At 43.8% G+C, this 23596-nt stretch overlaps 1 protein-coding gene across 2 annotated transcripts in view; it reads right to left on the reverse strand.

Annotated features, from left to right (window-relative positions):
- wwc3 (WWC family member 3) overlaps window positions 1-23596 on the reverse strand; it is a 233251-nt gene that overhangs the window by 81114 nt on the left and 128541 nt on the right. The gene's annotated exons all lie outside the window — the stretch shown is intronic.

Genomic DNA, 23596 nt, shown 5'->3' on the forward strand with positions numbered 1-23596 from the left:
ATTTCACAAAAATCGCACATTTACATCCTTAAGGCTGAGGAGGCCATCCTGCAGAAGGGGCAAAATAAATAAAACTGGAGTACAGTACAAAAAAAGCTTGCATTCATATCGCATTTTTTAGGAATCCTGGACGTCTCAAAGCACTTTACAGCCAAAGTGCTTTTGAAATGTAGTCACCATTGTAGTGCAGGAAATGTGGCAACCAATTTACATACAGCAAATTCCCACAAACAGAAATTTGATGACAACCAGATAACCAGTTCTTGTGATGTTGATTAAAGGGATAAATATTGACCAGGGTACTGGGAACAACTCCCCTGCTCCTCTTTGAATAGAGCCTTGGGCTCATTTACAACCACATGAGGGGGCAGACAGGGCTTCGGTTTAATGTCGCATCCAAAAGATGACACTTTTGACAGGGCAGCATTCCCTCATTTCTGTACGGAAGCTTCAGTCCTGATTTATGTGCTCAAGTCCTGGAGCGGGACTTAATCCAGAACCATGTGACTTAGAGGCAAGAGTGCTACCAACTGAGCCAACGCAGACACGCACAAATGAAGAAGATTCAAGATAAATTTACTTATACAAAGTTCTGATATATGAACTAGATCTCATCATCCCTTGAGGCAAATTCAAAGAAAGGTGAAGTCATATAGGGATATAATTTCAGCATAAATATTGCACCTTTGTAACTTTAGGTTAAAATTAGAACCAAGGCATTCAGGGCCGACGTCAGGAAGTGCTTTGTCAATCAAAGCGTAGTGGAAATCTGGAACTCCTTCCCTGTCAAGATGTTGTGGCTAGGTCTATTCAAAATTTCAAAATGGACTTTAAGAAGCTTTTGTTCAGTAAGGGTACTCTACCAATGAACCACACCACCACAAAAAGCTGGAAAGAGAAAGGGTTCAATTCTTCCTGCAAATTGTTTAAAAGAAAGAACAACAAAAACAAACTTGCATTTATTTCGTGCCTTTGATGTCCAAAGTGCTTTACAGTTAATTGTGCTCTTTTAAAATGTTGCACTTAGGAAAGAGAGCCAACTATTAACGTACAGCAAGCCCCCACACACAGCAATATGGTCATGACCAGATCATGTATTTTAAGTGTTGGTTAAGGGATAACTCTTGATCGTGACATCAGAAAACTCTCCTGCTTTCGTTTGAAATACAGAAAGCACAGAACTCCTGCAAGCAGTATAAAAGGGAAGGAAACTATGCGAAATGGGACTCCACCCTGTTTCTTGATCTTTGCAGCTGGGGAAATGATATTTCCAACAGCAGAGGTAAGAAAAGTCTCCCCCAATATTTAGGGATCCATCAAATCAGCAACTGTTAGCTGTTAGTAAGTTAGCTCAATGCAGAATATAGAGATGGGGAGAGGATGCGATCCAGTCCAACATGGGGAGAGGCTGAGGTCCTGTCCCAGGATGCTGTGTGGCTTGGAGCTGAACTTTCAGGTAGTGGTGATCCCATGTGCCTACTGTCCTTGTCCTTCTAGGCGATAGTCATGTGTTTGGAAGGTGCTGTCAAAGGAGCCTTGGGGAATCGCTGCAGTGCATCTTGTAGGTGGTACACACTGCTGCCACTATGTATTGGTGGTGGGGGGAATGGATGTTTAAGGCGGTGGATGGAGTCTGATCAAGTGGGCTGCTTTGTCCTGGATGTGTTAAACCTTCTGCATTCGTCCAACCAAGTGGGGAGTATTCCACCACACTCCTGACTTTTGACTTGCAGTTGGTGGACAGGCTTTGGGGAGTCAGACCTTGTCTACAGAACTTTGAACTGATCTGTTGACGTTGGAATTGCCAAATTCTGTCTATAGCATGCTTCTTCTACTGTTATGCATGCATGTATTCCTGTGTTGTTGTAGCTTCACCAGGTTGGCACCTAATTTTTAGATACACCTGGTGTTGCACCTGGCATGCCCTCCGGCAATCCTCACTGAACCAGAGTTAGTCTCCTGGCTTTATGGTAATGAGTGAGTGATATGCCAGGCCAGGAGGTTACAGATTGTGGTCGAGTACAATTCTGCTGCTGCTGATGGCCCACAGCACCTCACGTTTGGCTAGTTTTGAACTGCTGGTTCTGTTCCGAGTCTATCCCATTTAGTGCACTGGCAATGCCACACAACATAATGGACTGTACCCTCAGTGTGAAGACAGGACTTTGTCTCTACAAGGTCGATGTGGAGATGGTCATACCTACCAAAGTGGTCAAGGACAGGTGCAGACAGGAAGACTGGTGAGGACAAGATCAAGTAGCTTTTCCCTCGTTCGTTCCCCCAGCACCTGCTGCAGACCCAGTCCGGCAGACACGTCCCTCCAGAGTCAGCCAGCTTGGTCAGTAGCAGTGCTGCTGAGCCACTCTTGGTGATGTCCACTGAAGCTCCTCACTTCACCCCCCCACCCCCACCCCACCCAACCACATAAAGTACACGCTCGCTCCTCCTGGCCCACAAGGAGTACCATGAAGACGCTTGCCTTCTCCTCGAGCTGTCCTCTCCTCAGTGCAACCGAGTTTCAGCCCCAGGGAAACCCAGCCGCCCACATTTATACCTACAAATCTGGTGAAATCAGACTTCCAGCATTACTGACATATTTGAAATACCAGCCTGCCTCCTGGGAGAGGGTTGACTGCTTGCCATCTGCCCCACCTGAGCAAAAGCTAGAAGTTGCCAGGTTGCAGCTGGTTTCCCAACTGTAGTGTTCAATGGTTTAATTGATCTGTGCTTGATTATGAGAGTCTGGTGACTGATCTATGCTCACTGTACTTGATTGGTTAAGCCTGGGTGTGGGACTCAGAGCAAAATAAACAGGCACAACTGAAAGGACCTAGAAGCTGAACTGTAAACATAAGTGCAGGCATTTTGTGATTGCAGAGATATTTTAAAACTCTTGTAAATAAATCTGTAAATAAACACTTAGAAGCTAGTAACATCACTTAATTGCTCATGAGATACATAAAATATATAATACTGACATGCTTCAATCCTTTGGGAACATAACCCTCCCCACCCACACCCATTATCACCCATTCCCCCATGTTAAAACTTCACCCTATATTTCTGATTTGTTACATTAAAATGCAGCCTCCAATAGAAAACAGACTGGCTAATGAATTTATAGGTTTTCAGACGAGACTCCATCAATCACAGTTGGAGAAGGAGGGAGAGTGAGGGGTCTGTGAGGGGATTCCAGGGTTCACCAATTTTCAGATTTCTGTCTGTTGAAGGGAAATGTACCTACACTTATAAACCAATATTTGCAGGGAGAGCCACGCATGGAAAATTTGAAAAACCACTGAAGTAAAACAAGCAATGGTCGACATGATTCAAACGCTGAGACTTTTGACTTGTGATGGGAACGTGGCAGTGAGTAGAGAAGGGGTGGGATCAGGCTTGACCCTTTAGGAAAACTCTGCTGTCAGCACAGTTAGACATGTTAGCCATACTCTGCCAATTCGCCGCACTGTTCACATCCTTCTTGGCTTTAGAGGAATTCATAAAATTATAAATCACACATAATGAGTTAGTCAGTCATGGTCTAAAACCTTTTACCACCCCCTCCCCACCCAACCCCACCAAAATAATTACTATGCTTGGACAGAACATTCTAGAAAATAAAAGGTGCTTTCCATATAATGCTGTAGACCAAGCCAATGGTTCAGCTTCTCCACTTCACTGTCTTTTTATCCCCCCACATATTTGAGTTGACGTCCAATAATGGTATTCCCAGAGGACTGGCTCTTTATTTGATTTATCAACGTATTAAATTATATTCACTGTGGGTCAAACAAGCCATCTGCAGTTATTATCTGAAAGAGAATACTGCCTTTGGATTGACCCGCCATGGGCTGTATTTCAGATCCATTTGATCGTAAGTCATTTCACACAGAAAACATTTTTAACATAGTTAAGCCTTTGCTAAAACTCCATGGAATTTAATCAGATCCTTCAAAGATGAAGGGGAATGCCACCCAGTTCAAAAACCATTAAATTCAGCTTTTACAAGCCTCATGTAAGCTGACCTAGAAGCTAAGGCTGTTCCGGAATGTGCGCAAGATATATAGAACCCACTACATTCTGATGAAGAGGTGGGAGTGCTACCAATTAAAATATGATGCCTGGTATAGTATTGAAGAGACCACTGTCAAATAGAAGCACTAGTCATAAAACCAGATTTTCCAAAATGGTCTGTTGGCAGAAATGAACTTCAGAACCTTTTTGCCAGTATAAACGTATGTTAGTGCTTTCTATATCTTGTACTTTATTTTACATTTGTACGTGCTAGCAGCAAGCTGCTGAACACTTGTGACATCGTAACACTAAAGTTGCCCTCAGGGAGAATAGGCTACTAAACACATGCACAGGTGTGAAAGTATACCTGAATCAACAATAAAAAGTTTCATTGAAACAAATGTTTAAGAAAGTTTCTGTTAACCATCCGCCTCGGCTCACTGGTAACGCTCCCAACCTCTTAGTCAGAATGCAGTGGGCTCAAACCCCATCGCAGAGACTTGAACATATAAACTAAGGCCGACATTCCCGAGGGAGTGCTGCACTGTGAGAGGTACTGTCTTTCAGATGAAACATTAAACTAAGCTTCTGTCTAGCCTCTTATGTGGATGTAAAAGATCCCTTGGCACTATTCTGAAGAACAGCAAAAGGGAGTTCTCTCTGGTGTCCTGGTCATGTATCCGCTGACCAAAAGCTTGGTCAAAGAGGTAGGTTTTAAAGAGTGCCTTAAAAGAGGAAAGCAAGGTAGAGAGGCAGGGAGGTGTAGGGAGGGTATTCCTGAGTTAGCCTAGACAACTGAAGGCACGGCCACCAATGGTGGAGCAATTAAAATCGGGGATGCACCAGAGGCAAGAATTAGATAAGCGCAGATATCTTAAGAGGGTTTGAGGGCTGGAGGAGAGGGAGGTCAGGAGTGACAGGTGAATGAGATTTGGCGTGGGACAAGATACAGACTAAAGTTTTGGATGAGTCTTTAGGTGCTAGAACAAAGGTGATACTGGGTTTTCAGTAAAGCTAAAACACCCTCCCTGACATTGTTATGACGAAGTTGCAATGCAACCTGTCAGATGCTAGCATGAAGCACATTAAGTAGCAAAACCCACAGCCTGTGCCCCCAGCTTTAACCATTATATTATCTTCGGCAAACCTAAAGGGCCCTTTTTTGTGTACAGTAAAGTGAATGGGGCAAGAAAAAAATCATCTCATCAGTACAAGGGGTAAAGGGGAGGCCTTTAGAGAAAGTGAAACCACTGAAGTTGGGTAAGAATAGCTTGCAGAAGTGTTGCTCCGCATAATTGGTCAACTATTTAAAGCAGATTGCTTTCAGCGACTCCTGGGAGACACGCAAAATGTATGTTTATCTGGTAAACACGTATCTGAAAGTTCGCTTCCAATTAAACTCCAAAAGTATTTCAAAAATTGAAAATCAGAAAATGTAATGTTGAAAGTCTAGTAAATATTCACAAGAGAGAGAGTGGGAGCATGAGACCCGCCTTCCCCAGGTTGGCCATTTTTGGTGGATTCCTTCAAACCTTCTTAGCCCAGTTGAGAATCCTTGGGTTAGGGATTTGTATGGACTAAGTAGGGCATTATATAAATTCCCCTGATCTCAAAGTTCTCTCCCCCAACTCCAAAAACAGTATTTAATATACATCTTAATCACAATCATCCCCCCACAAATTAACAACTTAAATTTTATATAGCATCTTTAATGTAATAAAATGTCCCAGGATGCTTCACAGGAGCATTATACAGCAAAATTTGACACTGAGCCACAGAAGTAGATATTAGGGCAGATGGTCAAAAGCTTGGTGAAAAAGGTAGGTTTGAGTCTTAAAGGAATGTCTTAAAAGAGAGGAGGGAAATAGAGAGGCAGAGGGGTTTAGGGAAGGAATTCCAGAGCTTAGGGCCCAGGCAGCTGAAAGCATGGCCACCAATAGTGGGGCAAAGGAAACTGGGAATACGCAAGATCCCAGAGGGCAGGTGGGCTGGAGGAGGTTGCAAAGGTAATGTAAATGGGGGTATTAAGCAAGGTGATGCCAAGGAAACTTCTCCATCTAGCTGAATATTTCAGAGGCAGGCTGATGCGAGCTATATATGGGTTTCTGTTGGCGTCAATGAGTTCTCAGTGTGATCAGCAAACTGGACTGGGAAAAGGAAAATGTTATTTTACTTCACATCTTGTGGAAGGTTAGCACCAGCCGCCTTAACCATCCTCCCTGAAAAGATATGCAGCACATCCTGAAAGAATGGAAAGTTCTGTTACGACTGCTGCCTTTTACATCATCGGCTGCTGGCAGCATTCCCTCACCTAACCACAGCCCGCTTCCTGTAAAGCTTTCCATCAACAGCAGGTACTGTTAAAGCGGCCAGCTTTTCACTCAGCCTGCTCAGGAGCTGAAAACAATTGAGTCTTTGTTCTAAAACAAGACACTTATGGATGTTTGACTGTTATCTAAAGATCATTTGCACCCCCCTCCACCACCCCCCATCTACCCCACCCTCCCTACCTCCCCCCCACAGCAACCCACCCCAACCCCGTACTTTTGTTTTGTGTATGTGTTTATGCTGCCTTGTGTTTTATATACTTAGCTGGTTTTTGTTGAGGTGCCAACTAACAATAACATTCTGTTTGAAAAGTATGTCAAGACTTTCAGGACTGAACAACTTCTCATATGTGGGGCGGGGAAGGGAAGCTCAGGCTTGACGTTGCTATTTCAGTTGGGTTTTGTGACAGCACAAAGATTCATTAATTACCGACATGTAACGTTAGACTGAGAAGTCTCTCTTCCAATACGGACATCAGCAACAAAAAGCAAATCGAGCCCCATTTTAAGTAGCGCATTCGGCCGGCAAAACTTGCCCAGAGGGCCAATTTCCCAGAAGTGTGCTCCCAGCATTGGGGATGGAACCTCAACCTCCAGGAGCAATCACTGGTGCTCTCCCCTTAATAACTCTCCATCCATTATATGCAGGACACCTATGATTTCCAAATGTGCACTTAAGGTTACCAACTCTGGTTTGACGTCTTCCTGGAGTTTGATCATGTGACATTTGATCACATGGCATTTGATCAGGTGACATTTTCCCAGTCTTACTGCATTGACCTGACAAGTGTCTCATTATCATCAAGATCCAAACAAATTATTTGACTCCGTTTTATGGTGATGAATCACATAACTGAAAAATAAAACTTAAGATTAGATAATGTTTTGGCACACTTTTTTGTTTTTGCAAGGTATAAAAATAATGGGTGGGCCTTACCGGTGCTGCCGAAGTCAATGGGTTTTTGGCTGGTTCGCCACATCCACTGCGGTGGGGCCAGGAAATCCCGGCCAATGAAGAAAAAAAAATCTAAACCTAATTGAATTCACTGACTCCCACCCCGCACAAGGTGAGAGGTGAAGCTCAGTGCTCAGAAAGAAGCACCAAAGCTTTCTGACTTCCATAACTTAGATGATACAGCAGCACACATGCCAAGCCAATGAGAGCTTTCCCTCCCCCTGTCTGCGTTTCACCCTCCATCGCTCTTTCATTTTGTGTTTCTCTCATCCTTGCCCTCTCGCCTCCCCCCCGCCCCGTTTGTGTTTCTCTCTTTTGTGCGTCAGTCTTGTGGCTCAGTTGGTAGCACACTCGTCTCTGAATCACAAGGTTCTGGGATCAAGTCCCACTCCAGGGCTTGAGCACAAAAATCAAGGCTGACACTCCAGTGCAGTACTGAAGGAGTGCTGCAAATGTCAGAGGTGCTGTCTTTCGGATGAGACATTAAACCAAGGTCATATCTACCTGACTCAGGTGGATGTAAATGATCCCATGGCACTATTTGAAAGAAGAGCAGGTGAGTTATCCCTAGTGTCCTGGCTAATATTCATCTCTCAATCGACATTACAAAAATGATGATTTGGTCATTATCAGATTGCTGGTGTGGAACTTTCTGTATGCATATTATCTGTCGCTATTCCTACATTACAACAGTGACCGTAAAATGCTTCAAGGCATCTGGTGACCATAACAAGCGCAATACAAATGCAAATCTTTATTTTTTCGTTTTTTTCTCTCCCCTTCCTCCAGTTTCTGTTTTCCTCTCTCTCTCGGTCTCCCTCTCAGTTTGTTATTCAGAGTGATGATTCCACTGAACCACAGCTGACTGCTAAAATATACAAGATAATTCCAGATTACACACTTACTTTTGTTTTCTATAAGCGAAAATTCAACTAGGAAGAGGATTAAGTTAGAAGAGACATTTAAGTCACCACTTGGAGCAACAGGGTATAATTTTATCTTATTAAAGTAAATAGTTGAATTGACAGCCATGTAAAGTTGAAGTTACATTATTCTGTAACTGGAAGGGTTTAAACAACTTGTGACCTGACAGATTTGATTTTTTTCTTAAAAATTAAATTGTTTTCAGTTGCTTTAGTTTAGTGTCTTGCTCTACGTCGAATCTAATTTAGTTTATTTGTTTTGTAACCAAAAAGAGTTACACTATGGTCCTTTTTTTCTTGGAGAATGGTGCATGTAAACTGCTATCAGCTGTGGCCAAGTGGAGGAGTGACAATGGGCCAACAGTTGAAGGAGCTGCCAAAGTGGGAGAGGAGAGAACGAGTGTAAAACTGGTTTGCTTATGGTGACTGACAAATCAGACAACCATCCAGTCTGAGTGCCATAAAGCTGCAATGAAGTCTTATCCAAGGATGTGGAGTTTGAAAATGTGCATCTTATTGAAAAGGCTTATAAGCAATAAGTGCACGACTAGGCTGTCTACTCTAGTTTAATGGATCATGAGTTAAGGTAAGAAAATAAGGGACAGTTCCACTCAGTGTGTCCCCATACAATTACAGTGCCTTATGCATCATAATAACAGTCACTCCCTATCCACCAGTACCATGTAATCTCCTGGGAAGGGAAAAAAATAAAAAAGCAGAAAAACTAGAACATTTCTCGCTGTCGCTTTTAAATGATCAAAACTAGTCGAGGGGATCACACTGACATCGGTTACTACAACAAGTGTTATTACAGGTCTTGCACAAGGTGATATTCTAGAGGTTTTGTTACAGCTGCTTTGGTAAACTGAGACAATATTGGCTTTATGGTAGCATCATTAAAGGTCAGAACCAGTATCCCAGAAAGATAACAGAGGGCAAACGCAAACGGCCTCAACATTTCAAACACCAGCTGAACTGTAGAATCTCCAGAAATGTATGCTCCCACCCGTCGCTGATTAACAAGATAAATCTGATTCACCAATCAATATTCATTTTGATTTTCTCCCAAATTGCTCACAGCACCTGTCGGGAGATCAATTCCCTGAGGCTCCAGGGCAATCTAGGAGAGCCAGGAACCCCATGTATGCTCCAGGTCAGGAGGAACAGTCATATCTGATGAATAATTTAACGTCCAAATGTTAACCTATCTCACCACAGGTGCTGACTGACCGACTTACTGAGAGTTTCCAGCATTTTCTGATTTTGTTTCAGATTTCCAACATTTGCAGATTTTTCCAAATATTTCATTCAGAACCTGTTGACCATCAAGATCTTTACCAAAAGCACAAGACTCATTTTACTGCGAATGAATAAATCACACCTTAAAGTAGGACATGTAATTTTTTTTATTCATTCATGGGATGTGGGCATCACTGGCAAGGCCAGCATTTATTGTCCGTTCCTAATTGCCCTCAAGAAGGTGGTGGTGAGCTACTTTCTTGAACCACTGCAGTCCATGTGGTGTAGGTACACCCACCGTGCTGTTAGGGAGGGAGTTCCAGGATTTTGACCCAGTGACAGTGAAGGAACGGCGATATGTTTCCAAGTCAAGATGGTGAGTGACTTGGAGGGGGAACTTCCATGATGGTGGTGTTACCATCTATCTGCTTCCTCGTCCTTCTAGGTGGTAGAGGTTGCAGGTTTGGAAGGTGCCGTCAAAAGAGCCTTGGTGAGTTGCTGCAGTGCATCTTGTAGATAGTACAAACTGCTGCCACTGTACATCAAGGGTGGAGGGAATGGATGTTGAAGGTGGTGGATGGGGTGTCAGTCAGGTAGGCTGCTTTGTCCTGGATGGTGTCAAGTTCCTTGAGTGTTCTTGGAGCTGTACTGATCCAGGCAAGTAGAGAGTATTTCATCACACTCCTGACTTGAGCCTCATGGACTGATGGTGGACAGGCTTTGGGGAGTCAGGAGATGAGTTACTCTCCACAGGGTTCCTAGCCCCTGACCTGCTCTTGTAGCCACAGTGTTTATATGGCTGGTCCAGTTCAGTTTCTGGTCAATGGTAACCCCCAGGATGTTGATCGTGGGGGATTCAGCAATAGTAATGTCATTGAATGTCATGGGGGAGTGGTTGGATTCTCTCTTGTTGGAGATGGTCATTGCCTGGCACTTGTGTGACATGAATGTTACTTGCCACTTACCAGCCCAAGCCTGATTTTTGCCCAGGCCTTGCTGCATATGGGCAGAGACTGCTTCAGTATCTGGGTCATCGTGAGTGGTCCTGAACAATCAGTGAACATCCCCACCTCTGACTTTATGATGAAGGGAAGGTCATTGATGATATTGTCATGTTCCAAATGATTACAATTTAAGCGCACTCTCACTAACTCTCTTTCCCCACCAACATCCCTCTACCCTGTTACTTGATTAGTTCATTGTCCTCTTGCCTTTCTCTCTTAAACCAGGGTCTCACTGTGGGAGGGTGAAGTCTGCCTTGCTTATGGTGCATATTGGTAGCACTAGAATGGAACAAAGTTCAGTCACTAAGGTCAGCTGTTTCTGGACAGAGGAGGAAGCCCTGAAATGAAATGAAACCCACTGAACTGAATGCAAACAGGGCTAGGTTCATCTTCTCCCAGAAGTCAGTATTACCACTGGAAATAAATGATGTTTAAACCTAAAAACCCCTGCCTCTCTCACCTCAGTTTAGCTGATGAAGCAAACCTTCAATTTGTGGAAAAGTGACAGTGATGCCTTTGCTTTTTTTTTATTCATTCACTGGATACGAGCATCACTGGGGTTATCCGCATTTATTGCCCAGCCATAGTTTTGAAAACGTGATCAGCCCTCTTCTTGAGCCCCTAGCGATTTATTACAACTAAGTGTGTTTCTGGGCCACTTCAGTGGACAGCTAAGTGTCAACCATGTCAGCGTGAATTTGGAGTCACATATAGGTCAGAGGTCCTAAAGGATTTCAGTGAACCAGTTGGATGATATAATAATGCAACGTCTTTATGGTTACTTCCGATTTTACCCATTCCCCTCCTTCCCAGAACCACAATAGAGTCTCCTTGTCCTCATTTTCCACCCCACCAGCCTCCACATTCAATGGATCATCCTCCAACAATTCTGCCACCAATGGGCGCAATGCCACGAAACACACCTTCCCATCGCGATTGCTGATGCCAGTGCCCCATGCATTGAAGTCTCTCACACTCCGTTCTGAGCCATGCATTCAGCTCTCTGATCTGTTTGCCCCTATGTCAATTTGCCCATGGCTCAGGTAGCAATCCAGAGACTATTACTAGATCCTAGATTCTCAAATTCCCTCAGCAAACCTCACTCTTAGTTCCATTTATGTCAATGGGTCCAGGAAGATTGGATTCATGTGGACCAGGAAAATTAGATTCTGCCCCTCGCGCTCCAAGTTCTTTTCCAGTTGTGAGTCAATAGCCTTAACCCTGGCACCAGGCAGGCAACGTAGCCTTTGGGACTCCTGGTCACAATATCAACAAACAATAAATAGCCCCCTGACTATACTGCCCACTACCACTACTACATTCCTTTATACACACTCCACTAAGATTGGCATCCTGTGCCACAAAACAAATTACCCATCCTCCCTGCAGCATTTGTTGTCATCCATGCTGTAACAAGCATCATCTACCCACTGGACAAAGTAAAGGGCCAAGGCCCCTCCCATCACTGCATTCTGGGTCCACATAACTGCCTGACACACCCTCCTTTAACCGACCAGTGACCACCTTTAAACTTCTCCCTAACCTAAGAAATTTGACTGCCGTCTGGATCAAGGTGTCCAGGTAAATCTCCTTCTTCCTGATGCATCGCAATGTCTGCGGATCAGACTCCAGCTCTGGGCTGAAGCTCCGCGAGGTACAGACATTTATTGTAGATGTGGGGCCTGTCCCACCAACTCCCATATGCTGCTGTTATGATAAACCGCCTCCTAGCCATCCCTATCTAACCTGCTATTATATATTTACTCAAGGCTAATTCAGGTTTTTATTTGCTCAATAATTTTAATTTTTTAATTTGAATAATTTTATCAATTAAATAGCTTATCTGATTTTTGTTAGTTATTTTTGTTTAACTAGTAAGCTTTATTAGTAATAAGGTTTATCAGTAGCAATAACGTTTATTATCTAATACATAGAGGAAAGGCAGAGCAGCCACATCCAGTGCTATGTGGACCTCCAAAATGCTTCCTGTGTCCTGGATAGCCGTGGGCAGAATTTTACACTGATTGGCCGACCCAATCGGACAAAAAAAATTGCGCGAGATGACATCAGGCAAGCTTCCCGACGTCATCCCGCGCTCGCGCCATATTTCGGTCAGCAGGCACGCGCAAAAGTTGGAAGGCCGTCCGCCGACAATGAAGAGGTGTAATTGTCTCTGATTTTTCGTGGTCTGTCCAACCTTACGGTTGGCGGACGGGCGAAGCGACCAGGCGGACTTTGCATTTTTCATGAAACCTCATCCAAGGGCGGGATGAGATTTCCGTTATTAAAGGAAAGAAAAATAAAAATCTATGTACAGCATTTTTATCCTGTATATGTTCAGGCGACTGATTGTGATTCTTGGACAATTTTTTTCCCTGATTTTAAAAACTTTATTTATTGTTTTTCAGGTCTTCAGCTCCCTGAGGCAGCTCCCTGTCTTCAGGGGGCTTTCTGTCAACGCTCACCCACGCATGCACTGACGTCAGCGCCCACCCTTGTCCCGCCCCTGACCTGCAACTCTGAGCTTCTCAGTGTGCACGTCACGCTAATGCTATCTGTCTCTCCCAGTATACAACCTGCCATTAACTGTGGCCAGCCAGCATGAAATCGCGGTTGGTGGCTGATTGCAGCTGGCAGTCCGTTCTCCAATCCCGGACCCACCCACCTAAAGACTCTGCCCCATACGTGCAGGAAATGTCGCGACTTGCAGCAGCTCAAGCTCCAGGTTTCGAGCTTGAACAGCAGCTGGCGTCAGAGCGGCGCATCCATGAGGTTGAGAGCTTTGCTGATAACACGTTTATGGATATGGTCACCCTACAGCTTTAGAGCATGCAGGGAGAGAGGGAATGGGTGACTATCAGACAGCCAAGAAGAAACAGGCAGACAGCGCAGGAGTCCTCGGAGTGCATCTCACTCTCCAACCAGTCTTCCGTTCTGAATACTGATGAGAGTGATGGTTCATCAGTCAACTCCATGGCACCACAGTTGGTTCAGCTGTACAGGGGGGCATGAAGCAGACTGGAAGAGCAATAGTGATAAGAGATTTGATTGTTAGGGAACAGACAGATGTTTCTGCAGCTACAGGCGTGAATCCAGGATGGTGTGCTGCCTTCCTGGTGCCAGGATCAAGGATGTCACTGAATGGCTGCAGAGCTCCCTGAGTGGGAGGGGGGGGGAAGAGAGTGAAAAGCCAGCAGTTGTGGTTCACATTGGTAACAATGGCCTAGGCAGAAAGAGGGATGTGGCCCTGCAGTCAAAAGTAAGGGAACAAGGTAGAAAATTGCAAGCAGGACATCAATCTCCAGATTAGTCTCGATACCACGCACAAGCAAGTATAGAAATAGGAGGATAAAGCAGATGAATGCATGGCTGGAGAGATGGTGCAGGAAGGAGGGCTTTAGATTCCTGGGACATTGGGACTGGCTCTGGGAGAGGTGGGACCAGTACAGATCAGGCAGGTTGTATACTGGGAGAGACAGATAGCACTAGAGTAGAAAAGAGTAAGTTATTAGGTGGGTTCAGTAAGGGGGAAAGTAATAAAAAATCTAAATTAGGGTTGCTGTGCATGTATGTGAATGTGCGGAGTGTGGGAAATAAGATTGGTGACATGGAAAAATGGTTTTGTGAATATATTGGAGACCTGGCTCAAAGAAATGCAGGACTGGGTATTAACTATTCCTGGATAGAAAGTCTTCAGGAAAGACAGGAAAGGAGGAAAAGGGGGTGGCACAGGTTGGTGGAATGGGGGGACAAATGGCAGATGAAACAATGCAAAGAAGTGTGAAGTGATTTAGTTTGGGAGGAAGAACATAGGGATACAATATAAAATAAAGGATACAATTCCAAAGGGGGTGCAGGAGCAGAGGGACCGGAGTGTATTAGTGCATAAATCATTGAAGGTGCCAGGACTGGTTGAGAGACTGGTACAGCATCCTAGGCTTTATTAATGGGGGGCAAAAACAAAAATACCTGGAAAAACTCAGCAGGTCTGGCAGCATCTGCGGAGAGGAACACAGTTAACGTTTCGAGTCCGTATGACCCTTCAACAGAACTAAGTAAAAATAGAAGAGAGGTGAAATATAAGCTGGTTTAAGGGGGTTGGGATAAGTAGAGCTGGATAGAGGGCCAGTGATAGGTGGAGATAACCAAAAGATGTCACAGACAAAGGGACAAAGAGGCGTTGATATTATCTAAAGGAAAGTGCTAATTAAGGGTAATTAGCATATTCCTTTAGATAATATCACCACCTTCAACACCTCTTTGTCCTTTTGTCTATGACAACTTTTGGTTATCTCCACCTATCACTGGCCCTCTATCCAGCTCTACTTGTCCCACCCCCCCTTAAACCAGCTTATATTTCACCCCTTTTCTATTTTTACTTAGTTCTGTTGAAGAGTCATACGGACTCGAAACATTAACTGTGTTCCTCTCCACAGATGCTGCCAGACCTGCTGAGTTTTTCCAGGTATTTTTGTTTTTGTTTTGGATTTCCAGCATCCGCAGTTTTTTGTTTTTATTTTATTAATGGGGGCACAGAATACAGAAGCAAGGAAGTTATATTAAACTTAAATAAAAGATTGGTTTGGCCTCAAGTGGAGTACTGCATCCAGTTCTGGAAGCCACACTTTAGGGAAGATGTGAAGGCATTAGAAAGACAGCAGAAAAGATTCATGAGAACAGCTCCAGGGATGAGGAACTTCAGTTACGTAGATAGATTGGAGATTGTTTTCCTTGGAGAGAGGATTGAGAAAAGATTTGATTCAAAATCATGAGGGGTCTGGGCAGAGTCGATAGGGAGAAACTGTTCCCATTGGTGGAAGGATAGAGGACCAGAGGACACGGATTTAAGATGTTTGGAAAAAGAAGCAATGGCGACATGGGGAAAAATCTTTTCACTCAGCGAGTGGTTAAGATCTGGAACACATGGCCTGAGAGTGTGGTGGAGGCAGGTTCAATAAAAGGTACTTAAGAGGGAATTCAGTTATTGTCTGAAAGGAAGAACATGCAGGGTTTTGGTGAGAAGGTGGGGGAAGGTCACTATGTGAATTGTTCCTTCAGCATGCGAGCACAGACATGGCAGGCTGAATGGCCTCCTTCTGTGCTGTAACCATTCTGCGATAAAGTCAAAATCTTAAAACCACCATAGAGGGATTTGAACTCTCCAGCCTAGACTTTCTCAAATTTGTGGAGACTCCACAGAGCTTCCAAAATGGTGAGCAGGACCTGGATCCAAGTCCCGCCCCCATTTTCGACATCCCATTTTCGCCAGTAAGGGAAAGGGGGCAGGGCGCAAATCATACAGGCAGGAAATCCAAACTCAGCTGTGCCATTTGAACTCAGTGCTCAGAACAGAGGCTTAGAGAAGAATGGAAAGATTGATTTTTAAAAATATATTCATTCATGGGGTGTGGGCTTCGCTGGCTGGGCCAGCATTTATTACCCATCCCCAGTTGCCCTGGAGAAGGTGGTGGTGAGCTGCCTTCTTGAACCGCTGCAGTCCATGTGGTGTGGGTACACACACAGTGCTGTTAGGGAGGGAGTTCCCGGATTTTGACCCAGGATTTTGATTCTGGGCCTCATGACTGTTATCAGAAAATGTAGGGCACCCTAGCTCCCCAATCTCCTCCAACCCTACAATCCTTTGAGATCACTGCACTCCTCTAATTCTGGTCTCTTCCACATCCCCAATTTTCATCGCTCCACCAGTAATACCCACATCTTTAGCGAGCAAAGCCTCAAATTCTAGAAGTTCCTTCCTAAATCTCTCCTCCTCTCAAACTCACTCCCCTCCTTTAAGCTGATGCTTAAAACATCCCTCTTTGATCAAGCTTTGTGGTCACCAGTCCTAATATCTTTTATTGTTGTTCGGGGTCAAATTTTGTCTCAGAAAACTCCTGAGAGGTACCTTGGACATTTTTATTATGTTAAAGTCACTGGGCAGGGTTTTCCCTTTGTCGGGCGGGCACGGTGGGCTGGCCCGGGAGTAGCCACGAAATGGACCACCACCCGCGATTGGGTCCGACCACGATTTCACTCTGGGGGGCCTAATTGTGAAATGAGGCTCCACACTGGCCGGGAAGGGCCCTGCAGGGACGGGGGCCTGTCAGCCACCCGGTCCGATGGTGACCCGGTGGCTGGTTTACAAGCGGCCCAGGCAGCCCCTGGGAGTCTGCCATGGAGGACATTCCCTGAGCCGGCACGATGGACCTGAGTGCAGCTGGATACGGCAGGCGGGAGGGCAGGTCGGGTGGGCATTTGGCCCTCTGCTTTTCCGATGAGTGCCTCTCCGTCCTCCTGGAGGGGGCGGCTGCCAAGAGGGGCACCCCTGTCCCCAGAGATGGGACGAGGAGGCCACCGCACATCACCAAGAGGGCATGGGAGGAGGTGGCAGTGCTGGACAGCAGCTGTGATGCGGTGCGGCGCTCCTGGGTGCAGTGCCGGAAGTGCTTCAATGACCTGCTGCGCTCAGGAAGGGCGAGTACCGTGTTGGCATGGGTCAGTGTGCAGAAGTGTTAAGGTGTGGCCGTCCCCCATGGACCTCAGGGGTGCTACAGTCTGAGTGCCAACTGTCAATCACGCCAAAGTTGGTCAAGGGGGTGAGCCCTGGCTGCTTGGACTGAGTGCCTTGCGGCTCTAGGGCCACAACTCGGATGTGCCCTGCGAGGTGTTCCTCAGTTGGGGTTGGCCAGGCTGCAAAGGCGTTGCAGGTACAGAGTGGACTAATCAATGCTCCTCTGTTGTTTCAGCAGAAGATGGCCCACAACAATATAGAAAGATTGTGGACCGGCGGAGGCCCCGCTAGCCTCCTAATCCTTTCAAGGTATCAGCAAGATGCCATGGAGCTTGAGAACCGGCACACCCTACATGCAACCTGGCGCGGAGAGGTGGGGGTGCCAGACGAAGGTAAGAGTGCAGTGCACAGAGGTGAGAGTTTTTGATTGTGCAATCCTTCTAGTGAAGCCTCTTCATTGATGTGAGCCTCAAACCTGGAGTTCACATTGAGCATTGAAAGACGATGGCAGATCTCACGAAGGCACCCGGCTGACCCGCTGGTGCCTTGATGGCCACGTGTGCAGTTGATTGCACCCTGGACATGGGGGAACCCAGCAATCGCTGCGAAGCCTTTGGTTCACTCATCCTGGCTGGCCTCGTCCGTACGGTAAAGAATAAAGGTCAGTACCCGCCTGAACAGAGCTTGACGCAACTGTGGACAGCTGATTAGGAGACTCCACACAGATCCCCAAACTGAGCACTGGAAAGAGCCAGAGGAACAGAAGTTGAGGGCCACTGTGACCTTCAGAGCCACTGACATGGGTGTGTCCACCCACACAGTCAGAGCTGATCTCAGGCCCGATCATCTGACAGATGGAGGTCAGTGATTCCCTCGAGAGACAGAGCCTTCTTTGGCATTGCACCTTGGACATATTGAGGTAGCTGCATCACCGCCTGTAAACCCTGGCAGCAGGATATTAGCGTCTTCTACAGCCCCTTCTGCCTCAGACTACCTACTGGCCCTGTGGCCCTTGTGCCACATCTTTAAACGGCATTTTATTTTCAAGTTGGTTTTTGCTCCTTTGTTAATTTAGGGTTTTAGTCAGGGATCCAGAATCACTGCTCATTAAACTGCAATGGTTTAACATGCCATTTCCAATCATGCAATACTCCTGGATATCACATGGCTTTTGATATACTTTTAACTATGTGAATTATTTTTTAAAATATCTGCAGCATGTCTCCCTGACTTCAATCGGTAATTTAGCAAATTGTTAAGATGTCTGTCCAACGTCACAATTTACATGTTTCATATTTGGATGGTTAAATGCCTTTAAGTCTACAGTGCGATCCAGATTGTGAGATTATCTGTGTCCACGTTTATCCTTGCAACACTTAACCAATACCAGTTTCAAAAAATACATCTATGCAGCATTGTCTGTTAAAGACGGGGGTATGCCGGAGCCGGGGTTGGGTGGGGGGGCGAGGGAAGAGAGGCGGAATCATAATTCCTTAATTCTCCGGTCTTTCTTGAAACTCGTCACAGCCTCTAGCTATGCAAATATATTTTAGGATTGAATAATCCATGGGCACTAATCTTCTCTGTGCCTCTCAGTGATTACAAACCTTCGCTAGTTCCTCAGTTTCAAATCAGAGAGCTTCTACTCAAATTATGTTGTGCAATCTTGTGATCAAACTTATTCAGGAGATTTTCACTGAGTTCTGGAGTTCCTTTACCTGCTATTTCAACAAAGGCATTTACCAATTTAAAATAGTGTCACACTGCACAATAGTCAAATATAACAGCTGGAATTTTTAAAAAGATTGCAGCACTTTTGTGTCATTTTTGTGTCAACCACATACCCTTCATCTTTATGTAGCTGAGTAAGAAATAATACCTTTTTAAAACCATATTGAACAAGCATTTTAAATTTAAAATCATGCATTTAAGTATCATCATGAACCATTACATCATTGTAAATAAAACAGGTTCATCCTTTAAATGCATTGCTCGAGCAATAGTCTTCCTATTGAAAAATCTAGATGAAGATTAAAGTCCTTGGTGTGGGTTAAAGAGACTTAACTGATGCTAAACTAACCAATCATCTTGCCTACATTCACGTCTTAAATCACTTCTTTCAGATTACCTATCATCTGGAAGACCACTGTATAGCAGGTGAGGGGAGCATGATGGATAGACCCCTATTCGGCTTTTTAGATTTGTTTCAAATTTTGACTCTCTGGATTAAGGTTTAATTTCCAAACAGAGTTACTGCAAGATTAGAGAGCCTAACAGACTTCATAAACAAGACATCAATGTCAAATTACAAAGGAAAACTTGTACACCTCCCTGTTCCCCTCTCAAAGGCCTTTCAAGTAAATTTAAAAGTCTGTACTTTAGGTGCCTGCAATAAAGCAAGTCTAATTTTAGCACAACAGTTATTTGTGATGGTGCATCTGTTACAGCTGGAATATCCACCAGTTGATATATATGTGGATAACTTACCTCAAAATCCCAATCATTTTCATTAAAAATTGCTACACATTCATTGCTACACCAGGTAACGGTATAAGTAAGGAAAGAATATTACAGAACGTAGGCTGTCTTGAGTAATAGGAGTCGAAATTCACAAATTATGATTGTCAATTAGGGCTAAAGGGAAAGATTGGGGATCGCAAATAATTAGTAGCGTATCCCTTTCCAAGAGCCAGCACAGGAACAATGAACCAAATAGTCTCCTTCTGTGCTGTATCATTAGATAATTCTAATTAATATCAGTCAATATTACAATTACTGTAATGTAGTCTGGAGTTTCTACCTGTTCAAACGTCCAAGTCAAAGGTGCCAGCTTGGGGTATAACTGCTCCCCAATGTTAATAATAGGTAAGCAGTTGTCCTTCAACTTGGCACCATTTTCTTGGTCACCATTCTAAACATAGGAATATTACAAGTGAAACTTGCATCTGATCTACTTCAAATACAACCTCTTTCCGATTGGGTTTCCCCCTGGCTGGAATAAAAACATGAGTTTGCAACAGAGCCCGTAGTGCTAACAGTCAAACATTTCTCCTTTGTTAAAATGCAAGGTTGTGAAATCATCTATTTAAAATTTATCAATGAACAGGTGATCTGAGAAAAGTGATATAGGACTCTTCTCAAATCTTTTTGAAGGAAAAAAATCAAATTGTGCTAAAAATGCATTTACTTTCTTATTTTGGATGTTAAGTGTTGTAATACGCCTTTAAGGGATAGCAGCATGCCCTCACTAGAGGGGAAGTGTCATGTGATCCAGTCTCAGTTTCACTTTGGCCAGTGAGCAGAGCATACAGCTCTGCTGCTGATGTCTTCAAGCTTTCTACCTTTGTACAAATATTCTCATGTGCCTAGTCTCAATAAATGTTTACCCAATCCCTTATGAGTGATTGGTGTCTTTATATCGTTATAAAAACACAACATTAAGAACCAGATAAAAATGGAAAGCCGTGAACATCATCAAGAAGGGACACTTTTCCTGAAACTTCAATGCATGCTTTGTTCTGGCATATATTCACAGGGCCTTTGCTAAGGGCAATCAAGCAGCAACTTTTACAAATCGAGGGAAAATAATTGTAGAATCTGACCAAGCAAAAGGAGGCCATTGGACACATTGTCCCTGTGAAAGTTCTTTGAAAGAGCTGAGAAGCACAGAGATATAGGATATAGGCTATTTAGCCCCAAGAGCCTGTTTCACCACTCAAATGAGATCATGGCTGATCTATGACCTAACTCCACTGACCCATCTATACCCCATGTCCCTTCATACTTTGCTTAACAAAAATCGATCAATCTCAGTTTAAAAATTAATAATTGACGTAGCATCTATTGCTGTTTGTAGAAGAGGATTCCAAACATTTACTATCCATTGCATGCAGAGTTTCCTAAGATCGCTTCTGAAATGTCTCTGCAATCAGTGGAAATAGTTTCTCCCAATCAACCCTGGCTGTTCCCCTTGATATCTTGAAAAAAAAATCAAATCACCACTTAAGATTCCGAATTCTACGGAATACAACCCTCATTTGTGAAATTCCTCCTGGTAATTTAACCCTAATTCCAGGTTTCATTTTGGTAAACCTATGCTGCACTCCCTCCGAGACCAATAATATCTTAAGGTGTGGTACCCAGAGCCTCTCACAGTAATCAGGGTGCAGTCTAACTAGAGCTTTGTGTAGCTGAAGCGTGACTTCTCCCCTTGTATTCTAGTCCTCTAGACATAAAGGCCAGCAATTCATTCACAATTTGATTATTTTCTGCACCTATTCATGAAGTTTTAATAATCAATATACCTAGATGCTCAAATCTCTTTGGACCTCCACTGTTTAGCTATTCACCATTTAGAAAGTGCCCTGTACTACCCTTTTTAGGTCCAAAGTGGATGGTCTCACATTTACCTATCCACAGTTTGACCCATTCGCTTAACCTATCAATACCTTTGTAATGTTTTGCTTCCCTCTGCACTATTACAATGCCACCTATTTGTGTCATCAGCAAATTTGGGTATGTGGCTTTCTATCCAATCATCTAAGTCATTAATAAATACAATGAATAGTTGAGGCCTCAACACAGATGTTTGTGGGATGCCACTAGTCACATCATGCCAATTAGAATTCCTACCCATTATCCCTATTCTGTGTGTGTTAATGCTCAGCCATTTTCCTGAGCAGGTCAATAATTTGCCTTTAATTCCATAAGCTGCAAATTTAGTCAACAGTCTCTTATGAGGAACTTTATCAAATGCCTTCTGGAAGCCCATATAAATAACATTCATAGACCCCTGTCCATTCCTTTAGTCACCTCTTCAAAAAAATCCATCAGATTAGTCAGACATGACCTACCCTTTACAAATACATACTGGTTCTCTCTGATCACTTGTTCCCAATTATAGATTCCAGCAATTTCCTGAAAGCAGATATTAGACTATCTGATCTATAATTCCCTGGTTTCCCTCTGTTGCCTTTCTTAATCTGGACAAATACTCCAGCTTCCCAGTTCTTTCCCCATAGCCTCAGAGCGGAGACTACATAATCCGCAGAGCATCTGGTCACTGACAGGTTCAATTCACCTTATCTTTTTACAGTGTGAGAAACAGGAGCTCCATGCATAACTCTCTCAAATAAATCACCAGAGAATGTGTTAACCAAGAAAGTGCTGATATGAGACTCTAATAAATAAAACAGCTTTCTGGAAAGCATGCAGTTGCATGTGAATTGTCTATTTAAATGATTATACTATTTAACACCTATATCTTTTCACCTCTATTTGTTATTTAAAATACTCATTAAAGCCTACCTCCTTAAACCGAGTTCTTGGTCATCTTCCCTAATATCTTTTGATGGGGTCCATGTCAAATTTAGCCTCACAATGCTCTTGTAAAGTGCCTTGGGATGCTTTATTACATTGAAGACACTATACAAATGCTTGTTGTTTATCTGTACATGTATCTGACCATGTAGTTGGCATGCACGCAGCAACCTGACATGTTAATTGTCACTTTCTAAGGTGATGAGGGAATTATTCGACCTTCCCACACACCCTGGGAGTATGCTACACTGCTCCAGTCCAGGGCTAATTATTAGACCTGGGTTATGCCAATGCCTGAAGAGAGAGATACAATGTTGGTTCAAAAAGTTTTCAGTCTGCTTATTGAAATCTGTAGTCGGCCACATTTCTTTTGTATTGTAAAGATTGTTGCTGTCCAAGCAAACAGAACATAAACCGTGTACGTCACTAATTCATTTGTGACTGAGAGGGAGCCAATTTTGTGGTTGGTAGGAAAGTGCATCAATTTAGGTCTCAACGTTAACACTAAAGAATTGTTCGAATGTTCCAGAAATCTATATCCTATACAATAAAATTGAACAACAATGAAGTACATTTATGTAGTGCCTTTCACATAGCAAAACACCCCAGCAGCTTCAGAGGAATGCAATCAGGCAAAAATTGATACTGAGTCAAAAGAGGGGATATTAGGACAAGTGATCAAAAACTTGATCAAAGAAGTGGGTGATACAATAATGGAGTAATTGCCTAATTATAATAATCAATTAATTAGTCTACGACAGATCCAGAGACTCAAGGCAAGGGACATCCTAGTTATGGAGTGCTTTGAAAACGACCTGTTCTTCCCAAGCACACTTGCTGCATGCCAAGTGTTGTAGAAAAAACAAAAAAGGTCTACACTGAACAAATTGTAACAAATCCTCCAAGCATGTAACTCATTGTCAATTTAGAGTGAATTGTTAGACCTACGCTATTGCCAACCCTCATTTTCGCAGGTCACATGAGGACAAATCCTTAACCTGTCCCACTGGCAATCAAAATAGCTTTCTACTTACTAGGCAGTATGGACCTTCCCTAAGCTTTGGGGAATCTCTCCAACTAGAAACTAAAATCATCTTTTTCACATTATCACGGGTGCTTTGGCAGGAGTAGTGCCATACAATACTCACAAATATTGATGTGTATTACGGGAGTCCTGCCTCAAGCTATTTACAAAGTGGCCCATATTCAACATAGCTCAGGAAGCTATACTTCAGAAATTAGTGTTACTGCATCTTACATTACATTCATACGAGCAGATGGCTTCTACAAATCCAATATTGCTT

Source organism: Cetorhinus maximus, chromosome 16, assembly GCF_964194155.1.
Source record: "Cetorhinus maximus chromosome 16, sCetMax3.hap1.1, whole genome shotgun sequence".
Lineage (NCBI taxonomy): Eukaryota > Metazoa > Chordata > Chondrichthyes > Lamniformes > Cetorhinidae > Cetorhinus > Cetorhinus maximus.